Source organism: Cornus florida, unplaced genomic scaffold (assembly GCF_030987335.1).
Source record: "Cornus florida cultivar Cherokee Brave unplaced genomic scaffold, ASM3098733v1 CherokeeBrave_3.0.0_Hap2_Chr09, whole genome shotgun sequence".
Lineage (NCBI taxonomy): Eukaryota > Viridiplantae > Streptophyta > Magnoliopsida > Cornales > Cornaceae > Cornus > Cornus florida.
Window position 1 is genome coordinate 13,909,156 of NW_026775579.1, and position 11,445 is coordinate 13,920,600.

Below are 11,445 nucleotides of genomic sequence, written 5' to 3' on the forward strand. Positions count from 1 at the left end.
CGAACTTGTTCGGGGCATATCTTTCTGCTCGGGACTTAGTTTTCGACGCTGTGTCTTCCGTTGTTCATCTTTTCTCATTTTGGTTCTTTTTTGTTCACGGAGTTTTTCCGTTTGAGTATGTTTGAGTGTATTCCACTTTTCCAGACCCGGCAGGATCTGTTTGGGGTACTTTTAGGGTTTTTCTATAAATAAGAGGTGGAACAAGAAAAAGTGGACTTTTCTTCTTCTTCCTCCCTCTCTTAGCTAGCCATCCATGGCAGCCTTGGGCTGCCACCCTTCTTCTTCTTTTTCCAGCCTCTTCCCTCGTGGTAAATGTCGTAAGGCCTTGGTGTTTGTTGTAGGCCTTGATGAGATCTTCCTTTCCCCCTTATTGGAATCCCGTTTTGGCCATTTTTTTGAGTTCGAGTTTGAAGCCAAGTTAGGATTTTGGTAGGACTTTCTTGGGGTTTAATGTTCACCGTGTTGTCCCCATCAAAACCCCGAAGTATCATCAGATTTGGAATGGTTTCATTTTGGTGAATTTTGAGATCTTCATCTCAATTGAGGTAGGGGATGTTATAGGTTTATATTTTTGTTGTCTTGCATGCTATTGATGCTTATACAACTTGTATGCATGCTTTTGTTCAAAATCTAGAATTTAATTTAACTATTTTCTTTGTGTAAGATTTAATTCACATGGTTGTAACTTATATGAAATCAACTTGTAATGTGATATTAGAATAGGCCTTGGTATGTTTTTTAACCTATATTAATTTAGGAGCATTTGAATGAGTTTAAAAATCTAGAGTTTTAATTAAAAGAAATAATTAAAATCTATTTAATGGTTTTGTTGGCCTAATTAAGATTTTTAATGAATATATGCAATGACCATGCTATGTTGTTTAACATATATTAATTGGGAATCATTTCATTGAGATTTGAAACCTAGAGAAATTAATTAGTTATTTAATTAATTTTTGTTTCTATTGCATTACAGTTTTAATCATGTGTTTGACATTGGTAGTATGTTTAAATCATGATTTTAGACTTGTAATGGATTTTTGAGTATATGTTTTCAATATTGAATTATATTGTTATAGTGTGTAACGAATCCCACACTGAAGATTCGACATGTGATGTTGTTATAACGTGTAACGAATCGCACTTTGAATATTCGACATTTGTCATCCTATAGTAGTTGTGGATTTAAAACATGTGTTGTGTGGTTTCAACCTACTTGTGCATGTAACGTAGTTTCGTGCGTTATTTAATTCGTATATAAGTTGTTAACTTATTTATTTTGGAGTCACTTGGGACATTGTTACAAATGACATGGCTAGAGTTTGGCTCTAGTACGGGAGGTATGAGTTCTCCCTATTTTATAGTGCGCACTAGAGTGGTATTCTCAGCGGGTTAGTGCCCGGAATAACCGTTTAGGCCTTGGTTTATTTCGAGATTTGATGTCCAAGGCTTCCACTCTTTGTTTTTGCATTCAATTCCAAGTTAACAACCAATGTTTAATTGTGACTTATGGTTTTGGTTGTTGGCGATTTAATGTTGTTAAGAACATTTATGCATTATGATTTTTAATGAATCATCACAGGTTTTAATGTTGTTAAGTACATTCAGGCATTATGATTTTTAATGAATCATTGCAAACTTTGATGTTATTAAGTACATTTATGTTAAAATGTTCCAATGTAGGTTAGGAATGATCCTATAGATTCATTTGGAACCTAGACGTTAGGTGGCATGACCCACTTTTGTCATTTTCGTATTTTATATTTCAAGTTAATGGATTTGAGAATTTATATCTTGTTGCTTTGTATAGCATGCTCCTATGTTGTTGAAATTACATGAATGATGTATTTTATGTTAGAAATGTTCTAAGGTTGCTTAGGATACTCCATGAGTCTCACCTTTGACATAGACGTTAGGTGTCATAACCTTTTGAATTGTTTTCACATTAATGTGATAATCTTGTAAAATGTTAGGTCTTTGCATGCTCATCTTCTGCGAATACCTTTATGTTACTCACCCTAAAGTTACCGGGGACATTTTTTAGGTACAGGAATCAAGGCTGAGATTCTCGTTATGCTTGGATGAAATGTGGACTTAAAGGTTTCCATTCTTGTAAAGGTTGGCTTGAAACGCCATTTGTAGCCTTATATGTCTAACTATGTATATTTGATTTTAAACATATAATGTGTGCATAAGCACACCTTTTGACATTCATTTTATGTGTATGTATAGCATGAGGCCAAGGGCTATAAATTATAAAGTTCACAAGTATGTTTTAAACTTGTTTCAGATCATTGGAATGCATGTTTAGCTTTAAAGTTAGACCTAACACCTTTCCATGCATTGCAGTAGCAGTTTTGCTGCTTTCTATTTCGTTACTCGACTGTTAAGAGCTTTCTGTTTCGTCACTCGGCTGTTAAGAGCTTTTTGTTTCATCACTCGGCTGTTAAGAGCTTTTTGTTACGTCACTCGGCTATTAAGAGCTTTTTGTTTCGTCGTTCGGCAGTCGGAACACCTGACCATGTAAGTACGAACGTCTGACCATGTAGTTCAGAACGACTGACCTTGTAAAATTGCCAAACGAGTGCTCAGTATTGAGAGTGCCGAATGAGCACTCAGTGTTATAGAATGCCAAACGAGCGTTCAGTGCTGAAGAGTACCGAACGAGTGCTCAGTGTTGAAGAGTGCCGAACGAGCGCTTGGTGCGTTGGCTTTGGATAAGCGCTCGTCTATGCCTTAAAAACTTTCTTTCTTTTGCTTTGATCATCTTTCGCTTCCGCATTTCGAACCTATTTTAGGTTAACTTTCGGGTCATCACTACCGTACCGGGTTGCATAACTTAGGCCGTCACAATTGGTATTAGAGCTCCTAGGTTTGAATACCTTGGATGACGGGTTTTGGGTGTATTTCATGCTTTTGTTGATTTGCTTTGATATGCTCACATGCTTTTTGATAACATATTTATGTGATTATATGTTATATGTGGCATGTCGTTTGTTTAACATAATTTTATTCTAATGTAAAGAGCAGGACATATAATATATGCTAGATTAGATTTGTCTATGCATAACTATGTTGCATATTTGGCATGATACGGGATTGGTCATTAAGGCATGAGTTGGGATTGATGGTGATTGTAGTCATAGTTTTGTGATAGTGTAGGTTATTGTTGACCTAGCATTGGTTTTGAGGGAAGTGGTATGACACCTTTTGTTTAGGCTCTCGTGAGGTAAGTCATTTGGCGTTGTCATAGTGCTGGATTTGTTAGTTTTGGGCCATGATGAGGTTATCGACCTCTTAGGATCCTTGGTTATTCGAGGATTGCAATTTTTGTGGGTGGGTACATTTATGGGCGATGCATGGCCCGGTCATGCTACCATACTGGCTAGCTACAAGTGCAGTTCGGATGGAATCAATGTTGGTTTTGTCTTGATAGGCATAGTCCTTTTGATCGATGATGATGATGGTTGCTTTGGAGATCAATCATAGTGATTGATTTGGTTGTTGTTGGTATGGCTATGGTTGCCATTTTCTTTGAGTTCTCCTTGCGTGATGACGCTTTTAGGATCAAGTCGATTAATTGATATTTCAGGTATAGAGAGCATTGCATTGTTAGTATCACTTATAATGTCACCTCTAGATTCAGAGATGGATTGTTAGAGCCTTATAATTGTGGTAAGGGCTCACGTTTGTTTTGAGACAGGTTGTTGTCGCATTGGTTTTTGGAGTTAGTTTATGGCTAGGACTAGTCTTTCCTTTTACCTAGAAACTCTAGGACACGATGTCCATAGTTCATTATTACATAATTTTTATCTTCTGCAATTTTGTTTACTACCATGTTAGTAGTATGATTTATAATATTGTGATGCATGAGTAGGTGGAGGTGCTTCCACATTTGCTTTTTTGTTGAGTGGTATTAGCATGCCTTCTTTAAATGCTTAGAGATGCCATGTTGTTACTATACTTTAGTGACATGATTTTGTGCTTACGTGAAGATGTGTTGCACGTACCCTTGATTATATTTATATGAGTAGATTTATTTTCTTGGTAGTTTCATTTCCTTGTTATTTACATGACTTCCATGTTTAGTTTTCCCTTTTTGCTCCCTTTTCGTAATTGTTGTGTTGACATTTGTGGGAGAATAGGGTTTCTCCTCTTTTCTTGGTTCGAGTAAGGGACTTCACAAGGAGTGAGTCTCTTCTCTTTGTTACGTTGTGTACAGTTTTAGGGTTGGCTGGTCCGTGGGGATCACTATTGTTGTCTTGAGTCCTTAGTGAGGATTTGATTGATTTTGGTCGACTTACTTTCATGTAAAAGGTGAAGTCTTTAACCTTATTGTCTTTCGTTTCAGATACAGAGTCGTGGTGCTGTCCTTCTTAGGACTGGTGGTTCCCTTTCTTTTGTGTCTTCCCTTAGGGGGGTTTTGCCGTGGTTGTTGATGGGTTGTGTTGCTCAGAGTAAGTAGATTGGTGTGAGATCACTTTATGGGAACTTATATCCATTTAATTGAGGATTTGGTTGACTCATTGTGTGAGTTTGACAATGTTTAGGGATGTCTTTTGGAGACTTGCTTTGGTTTTGGAGACCTAGATGTGGTTGACTATTATGAGAAGTTTTGGATGATCGTTGTTGGATATGGCTTGTTTATGGAGCTTTCTCGTCCTAGTTATGACTAGGCATAGTTTTGAGGAATTGTAGTTCCAGTGATTGTTCTTGGATGGAAATTGTGGAACTTTGATTTAGCTTGGTGATGCCAAGCACGGTTTCGAGAGATTCATTTTGTGACCTTAGTTGTTAGGATTTTGATGTGTGTGCCACTTGGTGGACTTGTATTTTGAGGATTTAGTTATTCATGAAAGGGATGTGGATCTGATGTTTGATTACAGTGATTGGTCTTGTTATTAATCTGTTTCAAGGAGATATGTATGACTTTCGATGAAATGTCTTGTAGTGAGGTTCATTTTGATTTTTAAAGGTTTTGATTTGCTCGTCAGGTTTTTAATTCTTGATTGATGTTGTTAATAGGAATATTTTGAGACGTTAGTATTATTGGTTTTGTTGTATTGAGGATTTGGGGCCTTAAGCATAATGGTGCCTATAACATTATTGTCAGAGTTTTGGATTAGCCTGGAAAGTCTGAAACGTCTTTGGACTATATTCCAACTCTCACAAATGCCTGGTTCCCACATTCCTTTTGGCCATGATCGTTTTGCGACATTGATGTCATTTGTATCGAGAGGTTCATGGGTAGACCTAATGGGGACAGGTTATGAATTAGTGCCTTATACTGTCATGCTACCGTACAAAGTTGTGTGTTGTGGGCGAGTGATAGTTTCCATCGATGCTACCTTATTAACGAGTAAGTGTGGGCGGGCACTAGGCACTGTCATTGCTACCACATATTTGAGTACGTTGTGGGCGGGTTCTGGTCACTATTCATACTGCCACGTTGTCTTTGTTCAGTACCTTGATTTGCTATGCGTTTATTTTGGAGATCTTTTAGTAGTTGTTTTTAGTTCCTTATAATGGTTCATCAGGAGGGCTGCTTTCGATTGTTGTCTTTAATTACTTATCTGACCTTGGGTTCTGTGTGTGAGTTTCGGCTTGTCGCATGGCTGTATGGTCACTTTTCTTTTAAGGGATGGTATTATCGTGAGCACGTGGGTGCAAATGACACTGGTTTGTGGGTTTTCTTTCAGTTTTGAAGTCGCTGGTGTAGCGTATTGTGTAGGATACTCGGAGATGTACTCCATAGTTACCCTGGTTTCGCCTTTTGTTTTATTGGGGCTGGATTTCGGGGACGAAATCCCTTTAAGGAGGGTAGGTTGTAATGACCTGGTCATTTTCCTACCTTTCCTTTTTCTCAGATTTTTACAGATATTTTTTTTCTGTTAATCTTTTCTTTTATGAGTTTGGTCTCTCGTCACTTAGTGTCATCTCGAGTGCTCGGGAATGGTTTCCAAGACTCTTTCCTTTGGACTGACAACTTTCTTTAAGGATCGAGTCATTTCCATATTTTCACTTTTGGGACAATATTCACTTTTCGTCTTTTCCCTGTTGGTCACTTTTTGGCACAACCTCACTTTTTGTGCTCGGAGTTGATTTCTAACTTCACGTACCTTTATTCTAAGTGGTTTCTATGGAATACGTATCTTTACTTTTGCAGAAAAGTACTATGGTTGCTCCCGGTGTCCATAGGGGCATAGATGCATAGTTCTTCAGAAACATTTTCTTTTCTTGGGGTGTTTTTCATTAATATCTTTTGGAGATATTTTATTTCAGGGGTTTTTAAGAAAATATTTTTGGAAGATATTTTCATTCTGGGTCATTAGTGCAGTTATCACTTTTTGGAGGGGCTATTGTGCAATTAACGAAAGTTATTGCAAAAATGCCTCGTTTTGAGCCTCGATCCTCTTACGGGATTCATTTTCACTTTTCATTGAGTCGTGTACTCTTGGAATTTCCTTCTAGTCATTTTTCCCCAGTTTCAGGATTTCTGGCCCCGGTTACTACCGAACTTGTTTGGGGTATATCTTTCTGCTCGGGACTCAGTTTTCTACGCTATTTCTTATGTTGTTGATATTTTCTCATTTTGATTCTTTTTTGTTCACGGAGTTTTGCTGTTTGAGCGCGTTTACGCGAATTCCACTTTTCTAGACCTGGGGGACCCGTTCAAGGCACTTTTAGGATTTTTCTATAAATAGGAGGTGAAATAAGAAAAAAGTGGACTTTTATTCTTCTTTCTCCCTCTCTTGGCCGGCCATCCTTGGCAGCCTTAGGCTGCCACCCTTCTTCTTCATTTTTCGGCCTCTTCCCTCTTGGTAAATGCCGTAGGGCCTTAGCGTTTAGTGTAGGCCTTAATTTATGTTTCTATTGCATTATTGATTTAATCATGTGCGTGACATTGGTAGTTTGTTAAAATCATGCTTTTGGACTTACAATGGATTCATGAGTTTATGTTTTCAATATTGAATTATATTGTTGTAGCGTGTAACGAATCACACACTGAAGATTTGACATGTGATGTTATATCATGTAACGAATCGCACTCTGAAGATTCGACATTTGTCATCCTATAGTAGTTGTGGATTTAGAGCATGTGTTGTATGGTTTCAACTTACTTGTGCATGGAAGGTATTTTCGTGCGTTATTTAATTCGTATATAAGTTATTAACTTATTTATTTTAGAGTCACTTGGGACATTGTTACAAATGACATGGTTAGGGTTTGGCTCTAGTACGGGAGGTATGAGTTCTTCCTATTTTATAGTGCGCACTAAGGTGGTATTCCCAGCGGGTTAGTGCTCGGAAAAACAGTTTAGATCTTGCTTTATTCTAAGATTTGATGTCTAAGTCTTTCACTATTTGTTTTCGCATTCAATTCCAAGTTGACAGCCAATATTTAATTGTGACTCGTGGTTTTGGTTGTTTGCGATTTAATGTTGTTAAGTGGTATGCCGCGAAACCAACGCTTAAAAGATGTTCCAAGATGAGTGTGGCCAAGTTTTATATTTACAATTTGCGACTACTACCTTTCACTAAAAATATAGTTAGGGCGAGTAGGGATTGGTGGGTCATATTAAGTTGTGGAATTGAGATTAGGGTTAGTAGGTCAAGTGATCAAAAGATTGGTTGGTGATTGAATTATACTAAGATGCAATTTAAACTAAAGTAAACAGGTAAATGCACTAGAGAGAAAATAAGAGAGAGAGATCTTGGGGTTTAGAGATCACCACTAAGCATAGCTTTTCTACACCCATAATGAATGATTAATGAGGGGGAAAACATGTATTGCAACAATAGTGTGTGTGTGTGGCTGTTTCAACAAGCATGGGTGACTAATTACGTATATATTGTCTAAGCAACATAGTGGATAGCACAATATATCAAACTAAGCCATTAACCCTTTCTTTAAGCTCATAATCTGAACACATCACAAGGATAGAGACATATGCTACTTGTTTTCATAAGTATGGAACATCAAATAACAAGCATAGAATGTTCTCCCATTTAAAATCTAAACTACAACTACACTACAATTAAGCTAATGACATGAAATTAAACTAATTAAACTAAGGGAGAGGCACAATCCATCAAAAACTGAGTATGAACCATCAAATAAATCATAAGAGCATTCCATTAAGCACTATGCCTTGACAATCTCTAGATCTATAGCATCAATAGACATAGACATGCATCAATAACACAAATTCTAGAGACAAATACATGAACATCTATTCTAGCGTACATAGACATCTGGATAAAATGAAATGATCAATTGGAAGCATTAAACCACACAAATCATTGAATAAACAAGATTTATGTATATAAAAACGTCAAAACATATATCACAATACAAATCCCCTCAAAAATACATAAATCAAGATGTAGAAAGCATGCTTAGGGCTAACTCTAGCTCCAAGAGGATATCTAGCCACTCATGGATGGTGTCCTACAACCCTCAAGGGCTAACACCATGGTAGAAATTGCTCCTCTTCTTGGTTGATGGAAGAACTCCAAGCTTGTGTCTCTAGCCTCCTCTCTTCTTTTCTTCCTTAATAAGAATATGATATGTCAATTGTGTCAAAAGTCTCTCTAATATATGTATGCTCTCAAGAATAACTCATATTCTTTATATAGGTAGGTTAAAATTTCACCCCCAATGACCTGGGCTCGTACACCAATATTACTCCCAATGATTGGATATGAGACAACTTTTAATGGGCTGGATATTGAATTTTCTCGCACTTGGGGAAGTTTGATCAATCGAACATTCTCTGAGATCGATCGAACTTGGCTGAGATCTATTTAACTTAAGCTGGATCGATCCTCTATAGCGGCGCCTTTTTGGATAAAGACAGATCTGAGATATTTTGGGGAATGAGACAAAAGTGGTAGGTGTGGTGGTACAATTGGATAAGATGGAATCTTTTTTATCGATCTGAGAGTTATTGGATCGATCGAACTTTGTGGGATCTTTGGATAAGGACAAAATAGTTCAGATCCATCTTGAAGTGCTGAAATCGATCAAAGTTGGATCGATCGAATATTTCCTGAGATCGATCGAACTTGCTGAATTTCCACCACTTGCTTCCTTTTGCTCTCTTCTTTGATTCATCTCAAGATTGCTTTAATTATGCTCTTATTTAGCTGAGTTAGCTTATTTTGGGGATAAGTACCTAAAAATGGAAATAATACAAAATCAATCTAAAGCGGGAAAGTAAGATAGATAAAGGTTCTAGAATACCTAAGCTTTAGGGGTTTAAATGGGAACTTTTCAGCGCTCATCACACTCCCAAACTTAAAGTTAGCTTATTTTGGGGTTAAGTACATGAAAATGGAAATAATACAAAATCAATCTAAAGCGGGAAAATAAGATAGATAAAGGTTATAGAATACCTAAGCTTTAGGGGTTTAAATGCGCACTTTTCAGCGCTCATCACACTCCAAAACTTAAATATTGCTAGTTCCTAGCAATGAACTAGAAAGTAAAGGAATGAAATGAACAGCTATACAACCATGGCCTAGAAAGCAATAAATGGATAATGCCACTTTCGTAGGGAATACGATTGCATTTAGCATATGCAACAAGCCTTATACAACAAGCCTTTTAAACCCCTAGGTTACCCCTAGTGGACGAGTGAAGTCTCATGAGGGTTTCCAAAAATGATACCTACAAACATTAAGCTCATTCTTTCAAAAGAGGCACCAATATTGCGAACAAGCATTGGGAGAAAACTACCTCAAGTATACAATTTTTCAACCCTTTCCAAGCAATCTCCCAAAATTTCAACATCAAGTAAGCAAGTATGGTCCTTCACACATCAAGAAAATGATCATGCAAATCAAAACAACTATAGAATCCTTTTTGAGTGGACCGGCATCAAATATGTTGTTATCTAAGCCAACTAAAGAAATGATCACATCCTTACCCTCAAACTAGCACACAAATCTAGTACCAATCATCAAGATAAAGAGTGGACATTCTATTAAAGCTTTATTGTTCTAGGTGCGCTTATTCTTTTCACTCGATTTTTTTATTTTATTTTTTATTTTTTCTATCCCTAAGGATCAAAGATGGAAGCATAGTGCAATGTGTTAATCTATTAAGCTTTATAGCGATCCATGAGGTCAAGCTTTAGGTCAATGACTCCTAAACCAGACAGCTTTAGGGCATTAGGTGTTCAAACACCTCTACGGACTTACAAGCCCAAATCAACTAGGCTACAAATCAAAACAACCTCCTTTTAATCATTTCCCACTTCTCACCTTTTGGGAGAAGTCCTCACTTTTTTATTGCTTTTGTAACAACTTTTTTTTTTTTTTTTTTTTTCATAAACAAGTTTAATTGTTGACCTAGAGTTTGGGCCCTCCACCTTTCGGCGCGAGAAATTAAGTGCTTGATGAGGCTAGAATCCTGGCTACATAATGAAAAGGGTTTGTTATCCACCTTTATCAAGAATGAAAGCTTTCAATACACTACTAGCTCAATTGGGATATAACAAATTCAATAATCAACAAAGCATGTACCCCACAAATGAATGGCAGTGTGCGCCTATACTAGTGTAGAATACTATAGTGAATCTCAAAACAATCACAAAATCAGGATGATGTGGACCACAAGTGCAAGCATGATATCAATCTTTTGAAAAATTTACTCCTAAATGGCATCCATAAGGCATACATAGAGTATTGGACTCTCAAGTCAATCAATTTTTAAATTTTAAGCAATATAGTCCTCAAAAGATCAAAATCTTAGCTAGTTATGGACCAATCATAGAAAATTCCTCAAATACACAAGTCATGCTCAAAAATTTGAATTGAAAACAAATTCTGCAATTAACACCATTACCCCCCCAAACTTAAATATCACAATATCCCTAATCTGCAAAGAGAATAAAGGAAAGAGTATACCAGTGCAGCTAAGCAAAGAATGGCCGGGACATAAGTATCCAAAGTAGGTGGCATAGCCCCCCCAAACTTGGGATTAACTGTGTTCCTGAAAAGATGGCACTGGATAAAAGTTCATTAGACAACAAAAGGGATAATAATAGTGCACAGTGGATATGCTAGTATAAATGAGATAAGAAATTGAAGTAAAGATAGAGGAAAAAGGGCGGTCCTGAAAATTTGGGCAACACTCTCTCTCACTGAAGTCACTGGAATGCACCTGATGGAGTCAGACAGATAGATATATCAATAGATACTATGACATCCAAAATCAAAGCATGTATAAAATAAGAACAGTATATGGTACATCGCAGTAGAGGGCCGACAGACCGGCCATAAAAATATAATAGTATCAGAAATATTACAGTCAAATCACTGATATAAAATGAGAAGGAGATATAAAAATCATGAAGAGGAGGTAGGACGGGCAAGGTGTGCTCCACGGATGTCTCTAGATATGCCCTGCAGCATAGCTAGAACGTCTGAATGGATAGAT